At 38.1% G+C, this 24,023-nt stretch overlaps 1 long non-coding RNA gene across 1 annotated transcript; it reads right to left on the reverse strand.

Annotated features, from left to right (window-relative positions):
* Positions 1–2,296: 2,296 nt before the first annotated feature.
* On the reverse strand, positions 2,297–22,670 carry LOC139152586 (uncharacterized). Its single transcript, XR_011556656.1, has 2 exons — positions 22,402–22,670; positions 2,297–6,815 (listed from the first exon to the last, which is right to left on the reverse strand). It is a non-coding gene; the product is annotated as an uncharacterized lncRNA (long non-coding RNA).
* Between the last annotated feature and the right edge of the window lie 1,353 nt (positions 22,671–24,023).

The following is a 24,023-nucleotide window of genomic DNA, read 5'->3' on the forward strand; positions in this document are numbered from 1 at the left end:
CCTTTCTGTGTTCAGCTGCGTTGACTGTATGAGCGTCGGTCATCTCACAAGAATCAACATCATGTCGCCCACTAAGTAATTTCGTGTCCCAGATTTTGGTAGTCCGTGTGGGCCACCATTTCATGGGATTTGGTAGCCCAAGGGAAAAGTTGGTAGTCTGTTGACGCGGGACTACCGCTACTTTCGAGCCCTGGTAATATGTAAGAATGTATACATACTTAGTCTTCTCAGTTTCGCGGTACCTATCACACTACATTTTGTGAAGAATTGTACTTTCGCAAGTAGCAGGCGCGATGTTTCATAACTGTGACCAAAGCAAGTAAAGCCATATTGCCCTGAAAATCGCTGGGCCCTCTAACTAATGAGAGACGCAATCGCTGAGACCGTCAACCAATGCGAGACGCAATAGCTGAGACCGCCAACCAATGAGAGACGCAATCGCTGAGCCCGCCAACCAATGAGAGATGCAATCGTTAAGGCCTCAGCCAATGAGAGATGAAATGAGAAAAAATGACCTTCAGTCCAGAATAGAACAGGATAGTAGGTGTTTTTTTATGATGTGGATTCAAACTTTTACTTTTTCGGGGAGCTCCTACATTTTTGCTGGTGTTCCATCTGAACGTCAGTGTAAAATTTCCGCCACTTTACCAAAAATTGCTCTGTTGAAAAACATTGAGGGTCGATAAGTTTCTAACAGAATTAGCCACACCAGCGGAAGCTAAAACAGGTTTTTCTTTGCGCCCCAAGTGTTCGATCAGTAGATGAAACCTGAAAATCGAGTCGCAAGTTCTGTTTTCCGACTGATATTTTCTTATTAAAGGAGTAATAAATAATGAGTATTGCCATATTGTTGTTCACTTAGAGAGAAATTGAAGTGAGAAAAGGTAACTTATTCCATCAATGGAACGTTTGCTGTGACTGTGCACCGCCTCCTGGTGAACCATAATGTGAATTCAACTCCTGTATCTCTGAAATAGGACTTTTCTGCAGTTATAATAAGATAAGAATCAAACATATACGCAAAACGGGGGCTGTCAACGTTTTCAACGTTGATTAATGCATGCATCATTTATGAAGCATAATAATTTTCCTTGAAAGATGAAGGACACCCGGGTCTTCGCGGGCTGCGTTGATCGCTTGAAGTTTCTTTGAGTGGGCATTTGTTACACGCGTAACTTTGGTCGATTACTTGATTACTTAGACATGAAATTCAAATCTCACGATTCATGACTATCCACCACCTAGAGTATTAATTTTGAAGACGTGACGGTTTTGCTGGGTTGTATTTGACTTATATCATCCCTGCGTCCAGGAAGACTTTTGAAGTCAACTCGCCGAATAAATCAGCTTTGAGGAGTTGCCAACACTGTCAGGCTTAATTATCACGTCGGCGGTAAAATCAGTAAACAGCAAAGAAATCAAGCCTGCGAAAGTTGAAACATTGTCAAGGAGAAAGTCACGAGTATTCAAAACAACAAAACACATCCAGCTAGCTGATCAGAACCCATCATTCGCAAGCCTTGTTTGTGCGGATCTGGTGTTGTTGTTTTGACTACGTCTGACCTCTTTCTAAACAATGTATTTTTCACCATGATTTGTTTATCTGTGCTTCGTTCAACTGTAGGCCTTGGAACGTAGAGTCTATGTTAAAACAGGAAAAGGAATGCATAACTTATGGTTGCAAAACTTACATCGATGCACAGATGTACATTTTTTCGTAACAAACCTTAAAGTGACAGTGTCTCCATACACATATCTTTTAAAGGGAAAGTCGTCGGAACTGCGCCTGTGCGAGTTTCTTGTTTTTAAACAATGTATTTCGTGCACGATGGAACTGCGCCTGTGCGAGTTTCTTGTTTTTAAACAATGTATTTCTTGCACGATATCTAGGTGCCCCTCATCATCGTAGCTGTAGCATTTAAAGTATAAGATGTAGGTTATGACAGACATGTTTTAATTTTCATCAATTACCATCATGCCTTGGATACAGCGTTCGTATTGGTCGTATGGGTCCCATATACGCCCTTTGAGCGCCGTTCGTTCCGACGACTACTTTTTTTTAATACCAACTGCCAATATTTAACGGCGTAAATTATGAGCGGGTCTCTTGAAATCAATAAAAACGTCGTGAGTATCTCCGAGAAGGTTGAATGACCCAGTAAGTTATACAATCCAAAGATGGAGAGTTTAAAGCTGGCACGCTCGTAATTTGAGCTGGGAAGTACTACGGACGCCTTTTAAACCCCCTGAGTGCCCCGCTGCTTTTTGTGGACTCTCACTATCAAACAGAACTATGAAACACCAACAAAATGAGACTTTATTTCCTTCTTGAAATGATTTATGACTTCATGATCACAATAACACGTACAGATATTTTCCCAAAATCGTTTCTATGGGTTTGCTCTAGAATACACGAGATTTGAATCTCACCATATCGTTCCAATGTATCCCTCATTGCATTCTTATATTTTAGTGGAAATTTACATGTCAGACACAACTTTACACTACACTGTACCGTGCATATGAATTTAATGGTGATTTATAAGTCCATTGGGCGGGGCAATTCATGGAATTCCAAGTCACAATAAACAACAACAACTACGACAACAACAATAACAACAACAACTACTACTACTACTACTACTACTACTACTACTACTACTACTACTACTACTACTACTGAAGACAGTCTCTATATGTGTGAACAAAGAATACCGTAAGGAATTGCCAGAGTAAGAACATGGCACCCAATGGAAAATAAGTCTTCGAACGACATCATCTGAAGGTGTCCGTTGAAAGATTACTCCAATTTAAGGTAGAACACGCCTCGGGGACAAATATTCGGCTCTCAACTTCTACAATTCATTTCTGGTTTACCACTTGTGGGGGTTCATTTTAAAGCTCTTGGTGTAAGAAAACTTTTCACAGGCTTAGTTTTCCGAAATTCGAAAATTTTATTTTTCTCCATAGAATTAACACAGGGATGACAGCCATTTTGAATTTTAAATATCTGTAAATCTTTGGTTATTTGTTTCTGTACTACTAAAAATTTGCATGGTGACCCCCGATTTTTATTCTTGATTTTGAAAGACAATGGTTTAAAGATTCCTTAAGGAGAGTTTGAGTCTTTCACTTTCGAGGCGTATACTACCTTAAGCACTGTGGAATAGCCCACCTATATTGATGAAGTATGACACTGTCTTCAAGCCGAGTCCATAGACTTTCTCAAAACAAGAGAGCTCTATGACTAGTGTGGTATTAGCGTTATACATGGTCTAGTCACCTGATTGCGTGCACCCATGATTGCCAGAGAGTTATAATATACATAATCATCTCTGATGCGTATTTGTATCTTTTCGAAAATAATTGTCAGCTGGGCGATCAAAACCTTACAATTCTGCAGTGCGTGTATTTTTCAAGACAACAAGACTAAGAATACGAGGCTTTTCCACCTTAGGAGTTTGAATACTATCATCAGTGCAGACTGAATTGCCTGGTTCTTCCTGATGGAAGCTACAATAACAAATAACGTGTTTCCGAAGAATTCATGACAGTCGTTGGTACCTCTGTAAATACTTTTACAAACCTTAAACTATCAGAAGATTCATAAATTTAACATAAAGTATTATTATACAGCGCTGTCTCTGTAACCATGGAGCTTCATCGTACAGTATAATTAATGAGAGGATAATGCTCATTATTTGTGATCGGCAGCAATTAAATTAATTAGGGAGAATAGAGTTGGAAATCAACAGATATGAACTTTTTTTAAAAAAAAGTAAACAGCAACGGTGCCGCACATAGTTTGGGCTTGCCTTCCTTAGAATGTTTAATATTTTATTTATCATATAGTATGAATCGATTTAGTGTTGCATTCATATCAATGGACGCAGAGTCCCCTGACAATTACACCGAAAGTAGTTTACCCGACGCTATTCGACCTTCCATCACTGTTTAATGTGAACGCCGGAAAACTTTGCCCGATCAGGTTACTATTTTACAAGAAATATCTAGAAATGGTTCAACAACACAAAGAACGGAGAGAAAATCATAAACTCTGTGAATATTCCTGAAATGACCCATGTGATTTCTTCACTGAGCGGGTTGTATTTTGTGAATAACCTTATATTATTTCGCCCGATGGCAGCTGCTTTGCAAACAGGTGATAGAATAGCGAACCCAGCCTCAATTTGGAAATTGCTACACAATTATGTACACAGTTTGGAGAACACACACACCGGGTAATGGCATCACTATTTAATGAGCAATTACAATCAGTAATGAAGGCAATTACTCCCTTCATTCAACCCAAATGTCCTAGCGGCGAACCTTCAACAATGTGTTGTACGATGGAACTCCATAGGCTACTCACGCAAGTGTATATATAATTCTTTCAAAATCTTTGACTCAAATAGTAAAGATATAATGATAAGCCTATTTCGACTTAAATAAGAAAAAACACGCAGCTGATAGTGAGTACATTTTACAAACGGGAACATCGTAACAAGGAAATTGCTATACAATTATGCTCATCATCATTTTCATGAATTTCATTGAAATACCCTGTAGTATGTCCTTTTCATTGAAAATCCATACTATATTTTCCCTTACGGTTCTATATCTTCCATTCGGGCAATACACAGCAATTCAACTTTACGTGCGAGCTTCAGCTATAAAGCTGGCAACGTGCCTAATTCTATCTTCGTACGCATAATTCTTTGTCAGGTTCGCAATTTCTGCGTACCTTTAGGTCCCGCTGTTTCTGATTTACTTGGAAACGTATACAATTTCTTTTTTTTTTTCTGACATTGTTGATGCGTTTCAGATATCGCCTGGAAAAGTTTCGGTGATAACGTGAATGGAGAATTCCCATTAACAATCATTATCTGGCAATTATGAATGCTCAGTACCATCGCCTTGCGTTAGAATGCACAGTTAGCACTCAAGGCATGAACTAATAGAGACCGCGCCGTTTTAAATATGAATTATGGGAAAAGTTTTATCTAATATTAAATTATGTGCATTGATTCACAAATGTAAATCAAATATCATTTGCGTTGGTAGGCGACCGTGTCTACATGTCAATTTTTCTAGGTTGGACAAGCAGCGAGATTTCAATTTTAAAGTCATCTTCATATCTGCATGTTCAAGACGGATTTTGTCATGTGGTTCTGCAGTGCGTTTCTCAAGTAAACAAACACCGCGAACATTATCAATTAGGCAAGAAGCGTATAGCATGTTATAGTGGATTTGAAAAAGGGAAACGGCTTACTCTACAACAATACGACGCCGGGAGTTAAACTAAATGAGCGGCGCTATTTCCTTGCAGTCGTATTCACCTTGTTAATACCACTGACACCGATGTCAAGATAATGATGAAATACACCTATGGATCTTTGACGTCGACAAATGGATTCCATATTGTGACGTCACAGCCTATAAACTAATTAAGAGCATCTCATGCATCTTGGATGATTTCGGAGCTGGGGTACACACAGTACAATTACACATGGTTGAAAGATACGGTACAATCTGTGGGGGTTTAAAACTGATAAAAGTTTCTTGATATTGTGAGTTTTACAACACGGAAAATAAAGAAAAGATAAAGATACACTCTGTACATATGTAATATTAATTAATAAAACAATATTTGGAGTCCTGTATATACGTGGTACAGTTTGGTCGTGACATGCTGATACTACGAAAATAACACAGAGAGTAAAATTACTCAGAAAAGTAATAAGAAAATCATATATTGAATGGCAACGATATGCATGACCGTTATGTCACTTTGATTTCAAACTGGCGCCTTGTATAGAAAAGAAATGCGATATAGTTGTGTCCTAGCGTCCTTTGAAAAACAATATCTGTTATTATTAGAGTCTGATAACCATTATTACAAGACACCTACTGTTTGTCTTGGAAACCGTTTCATTAGAGAAAGTAATGCCACATTTAAAGTGAATTGTACTCGCAATGACTGACGCTGAAAGCAATTGGTGTCCGATATATGTACATCAAAAATTGAAGTTTTAATGGCCAGTTAGAAAATCCGGAGGATGTCTGAATATGACCAGCTGTAACGGAAGAATTACGGGATTATCATGAAAAATACAGTTGCATTGGCAATAGATTTTAAAGTTCCAAAGTCTCACTCCAAGCTGTTGTCCTTGGTGTGCTTGTGAAGCCAAACAGTTCAATATATCCACGGTACTTGAACGATCCGGCTAACTAGAACCGTGTTGAGTTCGGGTATCTGGGCCAGGAAAAGTGACGTCATTCTTTAGTGAGCGCCGAGGCTATACATCAAACAATACCGGGGCGATATATCGAACAATGCCGGGCAATATGTCAGGTATGGCTACGGAGATATGTCATGGCGAAATTCTTCTCAGCTAAGAATACATGGAAGAGAAAAGCCGGAGGTTTTCGATGTAGGAAGAGAGCCAAGAATTGTATCTATCTTGTGTATTGGTGGAGAAGGATTGTGGTAGCAAGACAACTTCAGCCGTCCGACTGCTTGGTAATGGGGGTTTCCTGCCATGCTTCAATTTTAAAAGAAGTAGCTGCGATAGGAAATCTTGCTTTCTCGCTTTCTTGTTTTTATATTTCATTTTATATTGTTCAATAGTCCCAGTATTTCAAATAGTACGCCAATTTGTCCGCTGACTGCGAGGCACGACGGGAAATTTCGCCATTCCTGATGTTGCTGCGATGCTTGTTTCCATTCTTCTTTGATTGCGGATTCGTGGCGCTGTCTGATGGTTTACAAAACAGTCCTAACATGCAAAGCCACTCCTGTAGACTAACAACACCTGCGCGCAGAAAAAAGAAGAGAAAACTGTGTTATTTTTGTCAGCAGCAGGGATAAATAAAACGTCCGTAGAGAACGGACCTTTCGATGTCTTAAAGGGACAAAGTCGGCCATTTTTCATGAATTTTGTTTGTCATGACCACTAATTCATTTTCGCGATGGTTTCATGCATCGTGTCTAAAACCGGGGTCAAATATATGCATGGTCACCCATTCATTCAGTATCTTTCAACATGTCAATCAGCATAAGTAGTATCTCTTATCCAACAACATTCATGAAAAATGGCCGACTTTGTCCCTTTAAGACATGCATGTGACATCTCTGTGTTAACTCTATGAAGAAAAAAAATAAAATTTTCGATTTTCGAAAAACTAAGCCAGTAAAAAGTTTTCTTACACCAAGAGCTTTACAATGAACCCCCACAAGTGGTAGATCAGAAAAGAATTGAAAAATTTTGAGGGTCAAAAGACCTGTTTCCGAGGCGCGATCTACCTTCAAGGAATAAGGGAGCTTACAGTCACCTGTAATCTAAATGTGCCCTTATGGTCAAAGGGGCGTTCCTTGGTATTCAAAATGCCCATGTGAGGGCGCTGTTTTTAAAAAGCGGCCACCCGTTTAAAATCTGTGATTGGTTAGATTTTCTCTTTCCATGGTAACTGTGGCAAAATTGGAACAGGTGACAGTATACCTTTAACCCCTGTATTACAACGCAAAGCAGAGGTTGATGAGCGGCGCAAATGTCTGAGTGCATCCTACACGGTATTTTGGTAATAACCTCATTATCATATTAACACGATTGGAGCTAATTTCGGGTAAAACACTATTGGAACTGATTGGGGATAATTGGATTGTGAAGTAATGTCGGTTTCGTCTGCAAATGTAAGTTTATCTGCTTTTATTTTTATGTTATACACTTGTTTTTATGAGCAATTTTGTAATATTGCAACATTCAGTCACAGAACACCTAACACTTTTGAGAAATTTAAAAAATATGAAGATCCAATCATACTAAATTAGTTCCAATCGTGTAGGTAATTGACTAATGAAGTAATGTCGGTTTAATCCGCAAATGTAAGCTCATCTGTTTTTCCTTTTTATATAAGTTTACACTTGTTTTATATGAGTTATTTGTACTATTGCAACATTCAGCTACAGGGCACCAAACACTTTTGAGAAAAGTGAAAAATATGAAGATCCAATTATCCCAAATTAGTTCCAATTGTGTTCATACATCTCACATTCATGACTTGCCCGTCAAGTGGGCCAAGTAGTGACATTTTCATACAACATCAGCAGCTTTTCTTCAGATTTGATATCGCAAGAATGCAACACGATCTGGATGAGCTTCTTGCAACTGCAACGACACGAACTAAATACAAACACAGAACGCGAGGCACATTCTGGAAAGTTTCCAGTAGTGTGCGCGCAGAGGCCGTGTAGTTGGAATGTTAGAAAAGGCTATGAAAACATTAGTATTTAGGTGAATTTATCGGCATTTATGATCGTGGTAAGTCCCTAATATAAAGGCTGCCGACGAATGTTGGCAGACTGTTAAATTGGATGCGAATAGGTCGAAAAATCATGCGCAACTATTTCCCTGCGCACGGATTCGGTGGCTTATCTATTGAATCTACCACAGCTATGGTGGTGGCGTCAAAGTCGTCGAAGTCGAAATCAGCGCGTAAAAAGGCAGAAAAACCCGTCAGAAACCGACCACCACAGCTGTGAACTCACAGCTATTCTGGTGTCATATCAGCATTTATGACATTTTACGAGTCACATTCAACTTCGTGTTGTGTTTGGAATTCACATGAGGTATCGGCTAATGACCCCAAAATAGTTTTTGCCGCACTAAGCGGAGGGAGACAATACAGATTAGCAGACCGAAATGTCAGTAACTGTTGCAAAACCTGTGCGTGGCAAAATAACTGAGCCATTTTCTGAACAAACATGATGATCGGTATGCTTATTTCGCAAACAATTTTCCTCTTACTTTGTAACAGCGAAATTCAAATTGTGGTTCAGAAGAACTCAGTACACAAAAAGAATGGCATGATTGACGGGATCGATTCGCACAAACGGAAACGCCAGGATGCAAGGTAACGTAGGAGTCCGTAAATTTAAGTTTTTTTTATCCCTGTTACATACAACAGACCGCAAATCCGTTGAGAAACCTACAATTGCGAATTCTAATAATAGTCCATCACTGGTATGCCGAATAAAAGTGACGTAAATGATCTGCCATCATCTGCGAGTATCGATTTTTCATTAATCTGTAAACCTTACAAACATTCCTGCAAGCGCATGTTTGCCCCACGTTTGCTTGCCTGTAACACAAAATTAGATAAATCAGAAACAATCACCGATACTGATTAAGCCTCAGTGCATTAATTAATCTTCAATAATAAATTGACCAAATATTTTTGTCAGTTTATCGGTAACGGTTTTTTTATTTCAGTTCATTATTGCAGTCATTTCAAATAATTAAGTTTTGACTTCTCTCGAAAAGTAAAAGTTCGTTTCTAGTAAACTATTCCAGGAATGAATTTCCCTCTGTTTATTAATCAAGAAGTTGGAGAAATTCACCCCATATTTCATGTTTTTTACAAGACGCTTTTGTTTAGCAAAGTACAATTTCATTCTGTGCATATTGCTTACAAATGCTCTGAAAACTTCAAATGAAAGGTCTTTTTTGTCGCATCGGTAACTGTTAGAAATTCTAACTTCGTATTTAGAATTTCCTGAGAGTTTGGTTGATTTTCATTTCAAGTAGCATACATAGACAGCCTCGTCCAAATCAATTTTCCAAGTTACAGAATTTCAATATTGCATCAACAGATTCGAACTTTTCTAGCTGTTCCCATGATAGGAACTCTCCCTCTACATGATCCCCGCGCGTTCTACTTTTACTGTTCTGAGTCATATAAAAGGCTGTAAGTTATGCAAATCAGATATGTTCCATGTTGTATCATGGCGATCCTCTCTAGAAAGACAAGCTCCTCAATTTAATCGCTCCTGCCCTGCGATGCCCTAAGAATCACCAACCGGCAATTTTCTCATTTTTGACTATTTTTTTCTATCCCAGTAATGGTGGTTATCTCATTTGTAGGAACACCTGTCAGAATTCGTCTCTTCCGTCGCAAACGAGTACTCTTCTATCCGGTTCTTATCGTGTTAATTCTGATTCCATCCCTCAATGTGCCTTACGGAGGAAAATCGCAATCCCGCGGATTAAACATGCGCATGTGCTTACAGTTGTTTCTAAATCATGGTTTAGCATTGACAAAAGAAGTTCAACTGAACTTCGTTTGTCATTTTTGTTTGCAAACCTGGATATAGACCGTTGAATTCTCTCCAGGTTATCACACACATGACTCTTATTTTCACTTCAAGCTTTTACAACAACCAAACTTGGAAATACATTTCATAAATATTTATGGTAACATATCACACTCTGCTTTTTCAGAAAAGTTTCACAAGCCTTATTTTTACTCTGTTTTTTAACTTGCTGGATGACTGCCAATCTAATTAGTCTTACTACCTGGTGTTTGTATGTTTGTTTATTTTCTGTTCTTTCCAGTCGCAATGGAAAAGTGAAAAATAAAAATCACTCAATATCCTGACTGGAAATGGACCACAAGACCGGCGTAGACATCATCATATGAAATTTAGAAAGTTTACAATACATTTCCAAATCGCAACATTCATGCGACGACAACGTTGCGTTTTGCGAGATCTGTCCATAAATTATGTAGAACTGTGTCGTAAGAGCAGCAGATAACCTGACATAGAGTTCTCCAGTTCAAATTTGCGCGGTGGCCCCGACTTTTATTCATAATTTTGAAAGGGAGTGATTTAACGTTTGCTTGATGAAAGTTTGAGCAAAGTTTTAAGTCTTTTCATTTTCGAGGCGCGAAGCACCTTAACGCTGGGAATGACTGCAGACTACAACGTTAATGGTGGAAGACAACAGAAGGAGGTTAAATTGAACATTTGGGTACTATGACAGCCAGAATTAACAAACCATATCTTTGAAAGACTTCAAGGAGAAAGTGCCTCAAGTATTTCAAAAATTGGTTAATTGCGAAGGAAAGTGGATGGTAGTCAACGAGAAATCTGACACATGTTTGGAAGATTGACATTTTAATGGCGGTAGTTTGACACAAGTAACAGTACACTCAAATGATTTTAAGGTAATTAATTCTTTAAAACTTGATCCCGGAGAGCAATCTGAGAAGGTTAAGCCAAAATTTAATCTCATCCGCCTAGTCTGTGACGTCATTTAATATTAAGATTATCCTGACGTAGGGATTGTAAAAGAATAAGAAGTATATTTAACTATCCATTGATGGATTTATCAATGGATTACCAAATCTGAATTTCTCTAAAAACTTCCATTGGTAAAATGATTCTATTAATTCTAACTATTCACACAGCCATTTGATTGAATCATAAGTTTCAATGATCTATATGAAGGTTTGACAAGTAAAGTTTGACGTATTTCAGCTAAGTTGCCAAAATGATGTCAAACTTGGAGGAACACTGCGTTCCACTCTGTACGTGACAGCTCACTCATAAAAAAACTGTGTAATTGATACTTCTAGTTTTACCGGGGCAGAACACAGAAATAATTCCTCAAAAGTAGCCATGTTTACCTTTTTTACAGAAGAAATACCCCCTTTTAGGAACAAGATTTGGAACAAGATGGAACGGTTTAATAACTAGAAAACTATCGTTGCATCTAAAGTAGTTGGGGTATGGTATTAGAGAATGACGTCAGGATGTTCAGTGCCTGAAGTTACATCGTCAAACGGATGGGGCGTAATTAAAAGGCTAAACGATCAATTCTACTAAACCAATGGAAATCCACAGACTTTTAAATAATGAAATTAAGTGTTTGCATTTTAGTTGAAACTTGGAATGTATCCTAGTGTAAGTGGTCAGTAAAGAAGCCGCTAAGTATCCGATATAATTAGGTTTTGCTTTACGCAGTATCGGTAGGTGGCATATATCTATCACGAGTGATGGGCTGTAGTATACAGGCCTACATTTGTTTTCAACAGTTTGTCTACATATGCTTTTTGACGCAGAGGTGTAAGCGTGGTAAGGCGTTTTGATACATTTACATTCACCATGCAGTCCTGCAAGCTTACTGTCTCCTCACAAATTGTGTAAAAGTGTTGGCTGACATTAATTCATTAGGCAAAGATACTTTGACAATAAAGACTGCAAGCGTATCTCCTTTCTCCACTCAACTTATATTATATTAATTAATATTGATGAGAAAGGAAATGAAACATATTTCCCGAAGATATCGAGGATTGAAGGCCAGAGGTTGTATTGACTTATACTTGACTATGTATGTTTGTTCTCGTTTTATCGTTCGTTTTTACCGCTAGAGGGCGGACAGTAAAGCGCCAATATTATCAACTACTTCTGTATCTATTCTGAGAAATGATGCTAGAGATAAGGACAAATATAGTGGACTCAACATTGAATGTCGTGATTGTGGAGACCTAAAAATGCTCGTATCACTAAAACACGGCGGATGATGCTATGAAGAGCTTTGCATTTAATCGTTGATTTTGCTGTGTTTTCATGAGTTTCAGTCAGTGTGCAGCGTCAACAATTTGACAGAAAAATGAGGTGATCACCTACTGTAGAATAAATTTAGTTCAAACAATTGAGGTCAAATCCCTCTTATTGTTATGCAAATAGAAATAAACAAGTGGATATCCTAACTATTCGACAAGATTCTTGATATTACACGAACAAGAATTATGAAGGCGTACCGTGTACCAACTCATGTTACCATGGCACCATACATGTCATATGTCAGGGGCACGCGACCACGTTAGATACGTTGAGTACATGTGCCAAATATAGATTTTATCAATAACTTGTGCGACGCTTGAAATTACTACATCTACGACTGTTGTATGTGTTACAGGAAATTCCTTCGATACGTCAAACATGTCATTCTAACAGACTCAACCTCTCCTTGGTGTTGTTCTCATAGACTAGAGCATTAAGACGTGTCCTTTAAATCTAGACTGAAGATTTTAATGATTACTGTAAAATAGCCATTTGATTTTACACGAAAAGGCATGAACTGGTGTCTCGCAATGAGACAATTCAATAAACAACAGATGCATTTCCAGATTGATACATCGTCAAATTCTTAATCAGATCTCAAAATTGTATAAAATATTATCGCATCGTTTCTAACGTGCAGTACCCCAGGTCTCGTTGAATGTAACCTGACGGCCGAATTATGCCGCTCGCCGCCGGATTATCAAACTTGAAGATTTGACAGCCTCTTAAAACGTGTCAAAATCCGACCATGTGCTTGTCAGTTTTAGCTAAATACGTGCAGCTACAAGGTCAGTGAAATGTGTTTCTGTGGAATATTTACGTACGAAGCTTGCAGTTGACGAGTACGTTAGCCTGATAATGTGGTTTTTAGGAACCTTCAAGTCAGTGATCTATATCACATTGCCTACTGTGGCCATTCAGCCTAAGAATTAATTGTAATATCATTTTCAAAATTGTGAAAGGACTTTTATTACTGTACACGATAAACACGCGTTTTGCTATAAACCATCACGTGAAGATATATTATGTTTCTGCGTGTAACTCTACTATTGTCTAGTTTCGGGAAAAAAAATCAAAAAATGGAGGGGAGAAAAGCTCTTCGCAAATGCCCTCCCGTTACGATTATAAAATTTCCCTTCTCGCCTCCTTGTTTAATATCGCAGCTTTCCCGCTCCCCATTAGGAAACCTCCAAAGCGGCTCTCTTCCCGTAACCAGCTACCCACTTCTTGCCAAGTAATGTTGCCCTCCTCCTCCCCCACCCGCTCAATCAACCGAATCCCACTGGTTTGGGTTTCTCCAAGTCATTTCCAAAGCAAAGGAATATTGTATCAGCGTACACCCTTATGGTACAATGCGCCTCGACGACAGATATTCAGACACTCAAACTTCGAGAATACCTTGTCAGTCTACAACTTGTAGGGCTTGTTTTGAAGCTAATTGAATTAATAAAGTTTTCACTGGCTTATTTTATTCTCTTTAAATCGAAAGGTTTGATATTTCCCAAAAGAGCTACATTGGATACCATTTTGAATTTGAAGTATCGGGAAATATGGTGTGAATTCTTTCTCTTTTACCAACTTTTGCAAGATGATCCCAGATTTTTATTCCTGGTATCTAAAGGGAATGGTTTAAACTCTTCTCACGAAAAGTACGAGCAAAAGGTTAAGTCTTTCAATTTCGAGGCCAGGAACTATTTTTATAATAAATTGTCCATCCACCCTACCCCCGCCCCGCCTGCTCATACGAAAAAAAAATTCTGCCTTCCCGCCAAGAAAGTCTATGCGATCACCTCTTTACGTGAGCAGTTTTCTTTGGCCGATCCTTGAAATGTAAAATAACTTCATTCAAAGTGGACGATGTCATCGCAAAGAACCCATCTCACAGAAAGACTGGATGCGTCATCAATGTACTTTCTGAACAGGCAGTCAGTTCTGCCAATGCTTTTTGTACAACAAAGATTGAAATTGAAAGACTTAACCTTTTGCTCGCACTTTTCATGAGAAAACTTAAACCGTTCCCTTTAGATATCACGATTAAAAATCGGCGACAATCCTGCAAATGTTGGCAAAAGAGAAAGAATTTACACCATATTCCCCGATACTTTAAGTTTTCTGATGAACATTATACCATGCAACGTCGACAGCGGCCTCTTATCGAATGAAAATTCTACCAGTATCGGTTTGAATGAGCAAAAATCTACACCTCAGATATACAATGTATTGAATATAGCGCCTTTTGAAAAATAATTTATCAATACTGCAAACGGTGTTCAAGTGACTTAGACTACACATTGCCAATTGTTTCTGGTACGTCATAATACAAGATCACGATGAAGATGCAAGTAAATCTCAAAATCTATGCATTACAAAGAAAAAAAAAGGGTCTCGATTTAATATTTTGATAAAAAGTAATATAATCTGAACAGAGCAGCGCAATGGAAAAGAGTGCCCGAAACGACACAATTATATGAACTTATAAACAAAAAATGGCAATAATTTTCGACTTTGAAATGTGTCAAATAGCAAGCATCTTTTCTGCACGAGAAATCTTTTTGAAATATTCTATCTCCTTGAAAGGTGAGTTCACCGTGAGTTAAGTTTGATAAATGTATAGTTCGGTATTTTCTTGTATGGACGTGTACAGTCTCCGGGATCTGTCGGAGTCAGTGTGCATTTTAAGTAAAGAAATCATGCTGATGTCATTGATTTTTCAATTTTGCATAAATTATTTCGTTGGTCCTGCATTTATGTAAGCGATCGACCGCCCCTTTAAGAATTTTCCAAGAGGTTAGGGTAATGCGTCAGTGACATTGTGCTTCACTTGGTCACATTATCAAGTTTGAATTTCACCTGTATTTCAGCTTCAAATAACTTCACAGATGTCATTTTTTCATTTGCAATAATTTCCATTACAGCTGGACCTGCATCGATTACAATTTGAGTAGTTTCTTTAACACTATAACGGATCAAAGGGCGCATGATTGAAAATCGATGACATGTCAATGATACATGAGATCACATCAAAGAATGTCGTCTTGTAAAGCGGCTATATTTCCAGATTCATTGACAGATCCTTGAGTAATCTATACGACGAGGTCACTACCTCTTGACATTTTGATGACGTCACGCCCAGACTGTCTTGTGGTCAGCAGTTGGCGCGTGTTGTTGAGTGACGTTATAAGTGCTCACTTACTGTGTTTCAGTAAACTATGTACATGGTGGCAAACCTACTGTCGACGAAGCAAATTCAAGACTAGACTACCTCTACGGGCTTAACTATAGTCGATGGTTTCAATTATCACATGCACAAGCCATGTTTGTCACCTCTTTTCAAAAGAGATTTATGCTCTGGTCGTTTACGTCACGACATGCCGTGTCTACGTCATCAATTTTGTGCGTCGGAACTATTTTTGCGTCGATCTTCGATGTGCTCGTCGTAAACAAACAACATCACGGCCTGCATTCCTCCAACGATTAAAATTTGTGCCTGACTTGAAAATTTCATAAAAATGGTCATAAATATTAGAGCGTGACGAAATGCACCCCCTAGGCAAATCCTGAGTCGCCGTGTTGAATTTTGTCGCCGATATAGGGGTACGTATTCGTATAGTCTAGACCTCACCACCGCCTGAACTTCGACGCACGAGATTACTTTCACGTGGTAGAAAACCGTTTACTCTGCAAATTGTCAAATCTTGATCAACTAAGACAAGATGCCTTTCTATTGCTACATTGGTATGGCAAAACTAAGTTTTTATCCCCTTTACAGACTCGCGCTAAACTCTCAAACTATGACGTGAAAAATCAAACGAACACCATTTTAAATTCGAAACTCGGCAACTTATACCACTGGTTGGACATGTTTTCAAAGCCTGACAGTCATTTTTGGCAATTTTCTGAGCAAAGTCAGCCCATGTTAGATCCTGTTGGCTTCTTGAATTGTATCTGTCACGGAGTTTTTGGATGCATTCACTGCCGGAACGTATCGTGCTTAAAGCGTAGCATCAGATTCAATCAATGACCGCAAGTTATCGTACTTCCACAACAGTAAAAGACTCTTGTCAATCATTTTTCCGATGGAACATCATTAACAATGGGCTAGTGTAGCGGGGCTTCCCATATATAATTGACAATTGATTTTTGTCTTAATGAAGGTGGCCGAATAGTTTTCTTTGAGACCATTAATGCTAATTGTATATTGATTTTTGTCTTAATATGCAAACCAATGATATTGAGTTGTTGATCATTGTGAACATTCCTAGATGGCTAATCGATTCCTTGAATTGCAATAAAAATATGGTATCTGCAGAATTTTGATAAGCCAGACAGAAAAGCAGCTTTGAAATGGCTAGGCAATGAAAACTTAATGAAGTAGATGAAATAGGAAAGACCCTTTGTGACAAATTTCAGTCCTCATATATGTAGGGAGCCGATAAGGAAGTTTCATCTCCTGCAGGATAGAGTTGTAAAACATTCCCTACGAACAACTTCAAGATTGTTCGCCACGCAATGATGGTACACCATGATATTAAATATGTGTACGATAAGAGCCGAGAAAGAACTGCGAAGTCAGCATTTTTTCGCGGGCTAATTTGTACAGAGGGAATAATTTTGCAGTTTTACCTCGATGTCTAACATGGTGACACTTTTTCTGAATCACCTTTAAAATGAAGTTTTCTCATTAGTGACTATATGACAAGAATATTTTCTTGTATTTCTAAATAATTTTCTGACTCTGCACTTTCCATGGGTAGTAACATACCTTAAGGTAGTATGCGCCTCGAATGTTGAAGACGTAAACTTTTGCTCAAACTTTCCTCAAAGAATATTTCAACCATTCTCTTCCAAAATCAAGAATAAAAATGGGGGTAACCATGCAAAGTTTTGTACTAGAGAAAGAAATTATCCAAGATTTACCGATATTTGAAATTCAAAATGGCCGCCATATCTGTGTTAACTCTATGGAGAGAAGATAAAATTTTCAATTTTCGAAAAACTAAGCCTGTAAAAAGTTTATTTACACCAAGAGCTTTAAAATGACCTCGCACAAGTGGTAGATCAGAAAAGAATTGAAAAGGCTTTATAGTCCGAATATCTGTGCCCAAGGAGCATTGTACCTTAACATAGAATAGAAATAAAGTTTATTGAATATACTGGAGACAAGGTAACGGCTAATAAGCTACTGTCCCAAGCGTAAACTATCGGATCTGTTTAAACTTGAGTGTTCCGTGTAAGTTACAGCCGAATTTTGCCAAGACAAAGAATCAGGAGAAATAAATCAATTTGATATTTCTAGAAAATGCATGTCATGTCTACGTACAGCATTCAGATGCAGACGGGTAAACATGACTTAGTGTATCTGCACGGTTCAATCGACGGGAAGTTACAAAGTGTAATTTAATTTGCCAACCTCCTCCAATGTTGCAGGTGGTTTGGACATTATTTCTACAAACTCCGGAAACAGTTGCCCCAAAACGATCGTAATAATTATCAAAAACCCGCGAGGCCTTGTAATTTTCGGTTGGTCCCGAATTCGACTTCAGTAGGCGGAGTATTCTCACAGGCTTTACACTTCGTGACGAGAAGCTGTAAACAACCTTGAAATCAGGCTGTGCATTCTGGGTAATCACGCCACCTTTGAATAACGCAGTGGTAAAATTTCTAGAAGGCAAGAAGAATTGGAAGGATTTGACGTAGACTTGACTGAGCCTGAAGTTTTGTAAAGCGTTACACAGTGATGACATAGTTTAACAAATTTGGTGAGTAAAGACACACCGATACATATATATATATATCAAAATATCGTTTCGAATGCTGGTTAAACCGTCTCTGTCATTACATGCGATGAAATATTCGTTCTGCTTATCATAAACTTCTCCTCGATACAGTTCACTGGAAAAAAATTTTGGGTAAAGATTTTTTCTGTTGGTCATTGAAAAACATACTATTGGAAAAATCTGATAAATTTTTAGATATAGAACGAAAATACTGACGACTAGAGGGTCAGATGAGCTGTGAAACTCCATAAGGCAGCTATTCTTTTTATCTGTTTACAGAAAAATGTTCAAAGTATGGGCCAAGACTGTGATGCAGTCACTAAGGTATGATGACATAAACGTTTTATAAAAAAGTATTAATATGTATTTTGCATTAGATAACTGTATAATGAGACTATCTCGTCGGAGGTGATTGTCTCGAGACATTGTCGATGTGTGGTGATTAGGATATTCAATGGATAAACCATAATGACATGAAGACTTCCCGCAATTTATCAATTTACCAAATGGCACATTGTCTGCCGTGATAGTCTCTTGACATTTTACCTCTTAGTAACAAACGTTTTGTGCGTTTAACAATCACAAGCTTCGCTCATCTTCATTGAGTGTCAGTATATTAGCCTGAATCGTTTGTTAACGCGTTAATTCTCTGCTATTGATATTGAGATTAATAGAGTGAATCGATTGTCTGTAGAGCTAAATAGGTTTAGCGTGGTCTGCGAAAAGTCTAATACTGAAAAATATTGTCCAATTGTTAATTTCTATAATGTGCGCATGGAAGATTGCCAATTAATCTCCCTCCGTTGATAATTTATCAAATGTTTAATAAATAATTCTCAGAGATAATAAGAATGTATATTAATACAGTCTAATTGCTGTTAGTGAAGAAATAAGTAACGCCTGCGCACACAAATATCATACATCCATCAAACTAGAAAATCACAATGGTAGAAAAATCATTTTGTGGGGAATTTGACACAATAGACTTCGTAGATCATTACTGTGCCTACGACATCAAATGGAACCTGTGTTTGCTTAAAAATGTTGCCTCCATCTTTAGATGTATTTGTAGCCAAGGAAAGTAATAATTCACGGAACCTGTTATCCTTGCCTTAGGGTGTAGATTCAGTTTTAATTTCAATTTATAATGCCGTTACCGTTTCCACTCTTCTGCATTTCTGTGAATTTTTTTATTTCTGTGACCGCATGAAGCCTGGAGGGAGCAGTCACTGTGAATTCAATAGCTAGCTTCATACACGAAAATGATTTAATGATTTCCCCAAATTTGACTGATCGCAAAACCGAATCCAAGGCCTTGCACCGGATTTAGTAAATGCCCAAAACGTGTTTTTTATCAACCAGGGCCGTTTCTCCAGTCCCCCTTGCCTGATACTTATCGAAAAAAAGAGAAACGTGTCACAAAATAGCACTCTACAAAAGGGTAATAACGCTTTCATCGGCAACTGTGAGGGAGGATTTCAACATCTGTAAATGTTATCGACAACAAAAAAAAATTGTCGTATGAAGAGGCTGAAAGTCTTTATTATGAAAGCAAGTTGTTCGGGGATAAATGCATCCTTACACGGAGATACGTTCCAAGGAAAAAGGCCGCTCTTTTTTCTCTTTAAATGTCATGGAAAATAGACACTTTCATAGCGTCAACTTTAAGGCAGTATACGCCTCGAAATTGGAACATTTAAAGTTTTGCTCAAACTTGCCTTATGGAAACTTTCAACGATTGCCTTTTGAAATCAAGAATGAAGATAAGGAATCAATGTACGAAATTCAATATTTACCGACACTTGGAATTCAATGCCGTTAACTCAATGGCGAAAAACAAATTTCGATTTTCACAAAAAATAACCCGATGAAAACTTAATTTACTTAGTGGTGAACTTCAAAATGAGCGGTAAACCAGAAAAGTGTTGTGAAAGTTTTAGTGTCCGGATATATATCTCCGACGTGTATTTTACTTTATTTTTATGTATGACGTGAGTTAGTGTCAAATCTGGACATGACATCGTCACAGTATTTACTGTTAGGTTGGCAGTTAGAGGCTTAATCGCCCGCTCATTATCTGGTATTTCCCAAAAGTAATGAAAGAATAGGTAGCGACACAACGTCTATGAATGGGCGAGAGGACAGTCAAAAATGAAAGGGCGAGGTGTGGCCGAAGGAGTTAGTTTCCCTTTTCTCTCGCCCGAGGCAACCTCTCTACTCCTATTATCAATACCATCAAATCAGAGAGAAGCCCAATATTTTACGAAAACCTTTGTGTACAAGTGATCGGTTTGGCCTTGAACATGGACAAGCAAAACGAGACATCCACAGTAAAAAGACGGACGCTCCATGCGTAAATTATCAAATCCATTGCTTTGGATTTTCCCTTCATTTGTACAAGTAACCTGCCAACGAAACAGGTCGACAACTCGTCTCAAAGTTGAAAAATTGAACACAATAATTTTTTTCCATGATGAAGAGATCGTATAGTATGGACAATGATTAACATGCTCTTGGAAGGAGCCAGGTCACACAATCCGACAGGACAGCACGGATATGCGTCGGTGTCTCGAATTGCCATAAGTTGTATGGTAAAATTTTCGAAAATCCCATGCTTTCAATTCACACTCAATTAATGAACTCTTTAATGCAGATATCTTCAGTAAGCAAAATGTGGAAAATCATGATGCCCTTTCTATTCCATGGATATGATTTGAATGCTCTTGAAAGCTTTCTAACCTGCGCTATAAATGATATATGACACTCAAACTCTGAAGTGGCATCTTCGCGTCGATTATGCGCAGATTTTTCACTCACAATATGCGGCATGACGCTACGTTTCGCTGTTATATACGTCAATGAACGTAACTGTGTGAGCGTGATAGCTACTGCGCTTAATGTCCAATGTACTGCATTTAAGCGACGTCTTTGCTTGAAACGAAATGCACGGCCTAATGCACAACTAATAAAGAAATGCCTTCCGTAAATTATTTCGACGTTTAACCCTTTGAGCGCCAAAGTCTATTTTTTGTCCCCTACATAAAATTAACTCCCTGTCAATTTTTCTCAGATTTTTGCCAAACTTTTAAGAAAAAATTGCAGTGAATGAATATGATGTCCATTTGGTCCAAAATTATCAAAAAATTACAGAAGAATTCATAAAAATTGGTAAAATTTTGCATAGATTGGCGGGAGAATATTACAGCGCTCGAAGGGTTAAAACCTCGTCAAAACTTACACAGAGATATCAGTCTGTCTTCCATTCACCAAACGCATTTGCGTAAATTTGTTGACTGTAGAATTAGACTTTTCACTGCAATTTTACATCTCATCAGAAAATCATTCGGCTCGTACGCCTTCACGGCCGTATGATTTGAAAACAAAATTACGCGTTTTTGTATTGTATTCACGCGTAAAACATGTCGTCAAGGTATTAAGCAGTGGAAGGCGTATCACTGTGGATCATTTTATGAATTTATTATGTGGCACTTTTTGAATTACATCTCTATCTAGTCTGTGCCAAAGTTTCGCATCAACAAAGGTAATAGTCAAGTAGCCTCCGGAGAGATTATTAGAATCTGTGACTTTTCATGCGGACAACAATCTGTTTCCAACGATTTGTATGGTTACACATCACTTAATTAAACCTAAAACAAAAGATTCAAAAAGCTCGAAAACAGGAATTTCTCATTTTAGCCTCAGAACACCGAGATTGGTCGGTCATTTAAGAATACATATTTTGACTACAGTATAAGATTGTGTCAACTTCGTATGGGATAGTGACACTGATCTCCTTGTTGGCATGCTTTCCATACAACGTATGGGATGCGAGATGTCTTAATATTTGATCGTAAAATGATTTGAAAATCCTAGAGCTGGTGAAATGACTTTGAAACTGACATCAATATCCACGGTCATGATGTTTTCAATACTTTGACACATTTGTAATCTAAAACGGCGGGAAATATGAACGTGATATTTGTTAAAAGTGGTACATCGTCGAAGGTATATTTCAATATTTACTATTGGTATATCTTAGAGTAATAAATTTCGACTTCTAGTAAGTAAAAAACAAGAACGGTGCGTTAAGTCTTGAAAGACAGATCATTCAGATGTTGTGGTGGTCCATAGTGCGGATTATCCATAGAATTACAGCGATATTGAGCATAACCTCATAGTCTTTAAGTTAAATAAAAATTGTCAGAGGGGACTTACTGATTTCACTAGAATCCTTTCCGTCTTTTCTGGTGAGTCGATGTCTGCTTGGAGTTAAAACTGGCATGCTTAGGACTATGTGTAGTAACAGGAGCAGAACCAATGATATGCTGGAGAGCAACTTCGAAGACATCTCTCGATTCAACCTCTGTAGAAACAGAAAAGCAAACTAAAGCTGATATCCTTTTAAGGGCGGTGCTATGTTAGAGGCCTACTCAGTGTGTGACAAACCACTGTCAATGAAACCCTTCCTTTTATTCCTCTGCCTTCCCACCTACGTGTTGTTTCATTACTTTATCGTGCAACATTGTAACTCCCTAGTTTCACAGTCGTTGAACCCCCCAGCTTAGAGAGGATTTACTCCACCACGAAATGAAGGATATGATCATTCATTACTCTTTTAACCTTTGGGGAGATGTTTGTTACGAAGGCTGGGGGCGATATGCAGTTTCTTCCCACTATGAAGACTTGACGTTTGGGAGAGTTTTTTTTTTAAAAAAAAAAACAATCATTAACAGCATTAGGTGTGTTAAGAAGAGCGTGACAATATAGTTAACTCAAAATATAGACAACACAAATGACCAAGATGACGAAGATGTTTTCACTAATGAACCGTCAGGGGGCGCACATCCATTCTTGATTTATCACTTTGCCAAAAGGTATATTTAGCGGAATTTGTCAAATGCTTTCCATTCAAATTTTGACTTGTGTTCTCTTGTCAAGCGTATGAGATGTTTAAAATAATATATCCAACAAAATGACACCGTTGAATAACACACGTTTTATAAAATGGATGAATGAGCCGAAGCAAGTTCTATTGTGGCATGAAAACACGATAACCATTGAGGTTTTATGTCGTGAGAAACTCTGTCATCGCAAATATTATTGTGCTCCTATTCGCTTTGTTCAAAAAAAGCACGATACGTTAGGTTACCATTGTCCCCCTTTTCATTATTCATTTAAATAATACGTCATCTGACACTTCTTCACGTTTATCAGCTCTTCTCCGAAATTCAAAGTGATATGACATTTATTAAACCTTGAAAATAATGTGCGGTAAGGCAATAAACTTTGTACAATGCGCTAAGTGTTTCCAAGTCAATAGAAAGAAAATGCAAAGTTAGGATAATTTACTAAGTGCGACAATCTAACGGGTTGCCTAACGTCACATTGCAGTTGCAACTGCACGCAACGTCAAGGCAGCTAGTCATGCAACTCAGAGTCATGAGGGCGCGCTCTCGTTGGGTGTGTCAACACTGTAATAGATCTCCGCACTTGCCCACACACCAACTATTTCCGCGACGAATCTATGAATCGTTTTACAAAGAGAAATCATTCTTGAACCTGCAACATCCTAAGCAGAAGACACAATCGTACAAAATGGTGAGTTCCAGCTGGGCCACTTTTGGGAGCCAATCGTCACGGGATTACCCGCTCTGCCAATAGTGAAGTCACTTTACGAGTTTCACAGGTGTCGTACATTCTGTCGATAAGTTATGGCAACAAATTTTCATAACTCCCGAAGATATATGATTGCGGTGATACGAATGGGCAGGAAGGCTTAATTGCATTCATACGTAAAGATTTCGTTCAGTTTTAATAAAGCTAACCTATCGACTCAT

The sequence above is a fragment of the Ptychodera flava genome, chromosome 16 (genome assembly GCF_041260155.1).
Source record: "Ptychodera flava strain L36383 chromosome 16, AS_Pfla_20210202, whole genome shotgun sequence".
NCBI lineage: Eukaryota > Metazoa > Hemichordata > Enteropneusta > Ptychoderidae > Ptychodera > Ptychodera flava.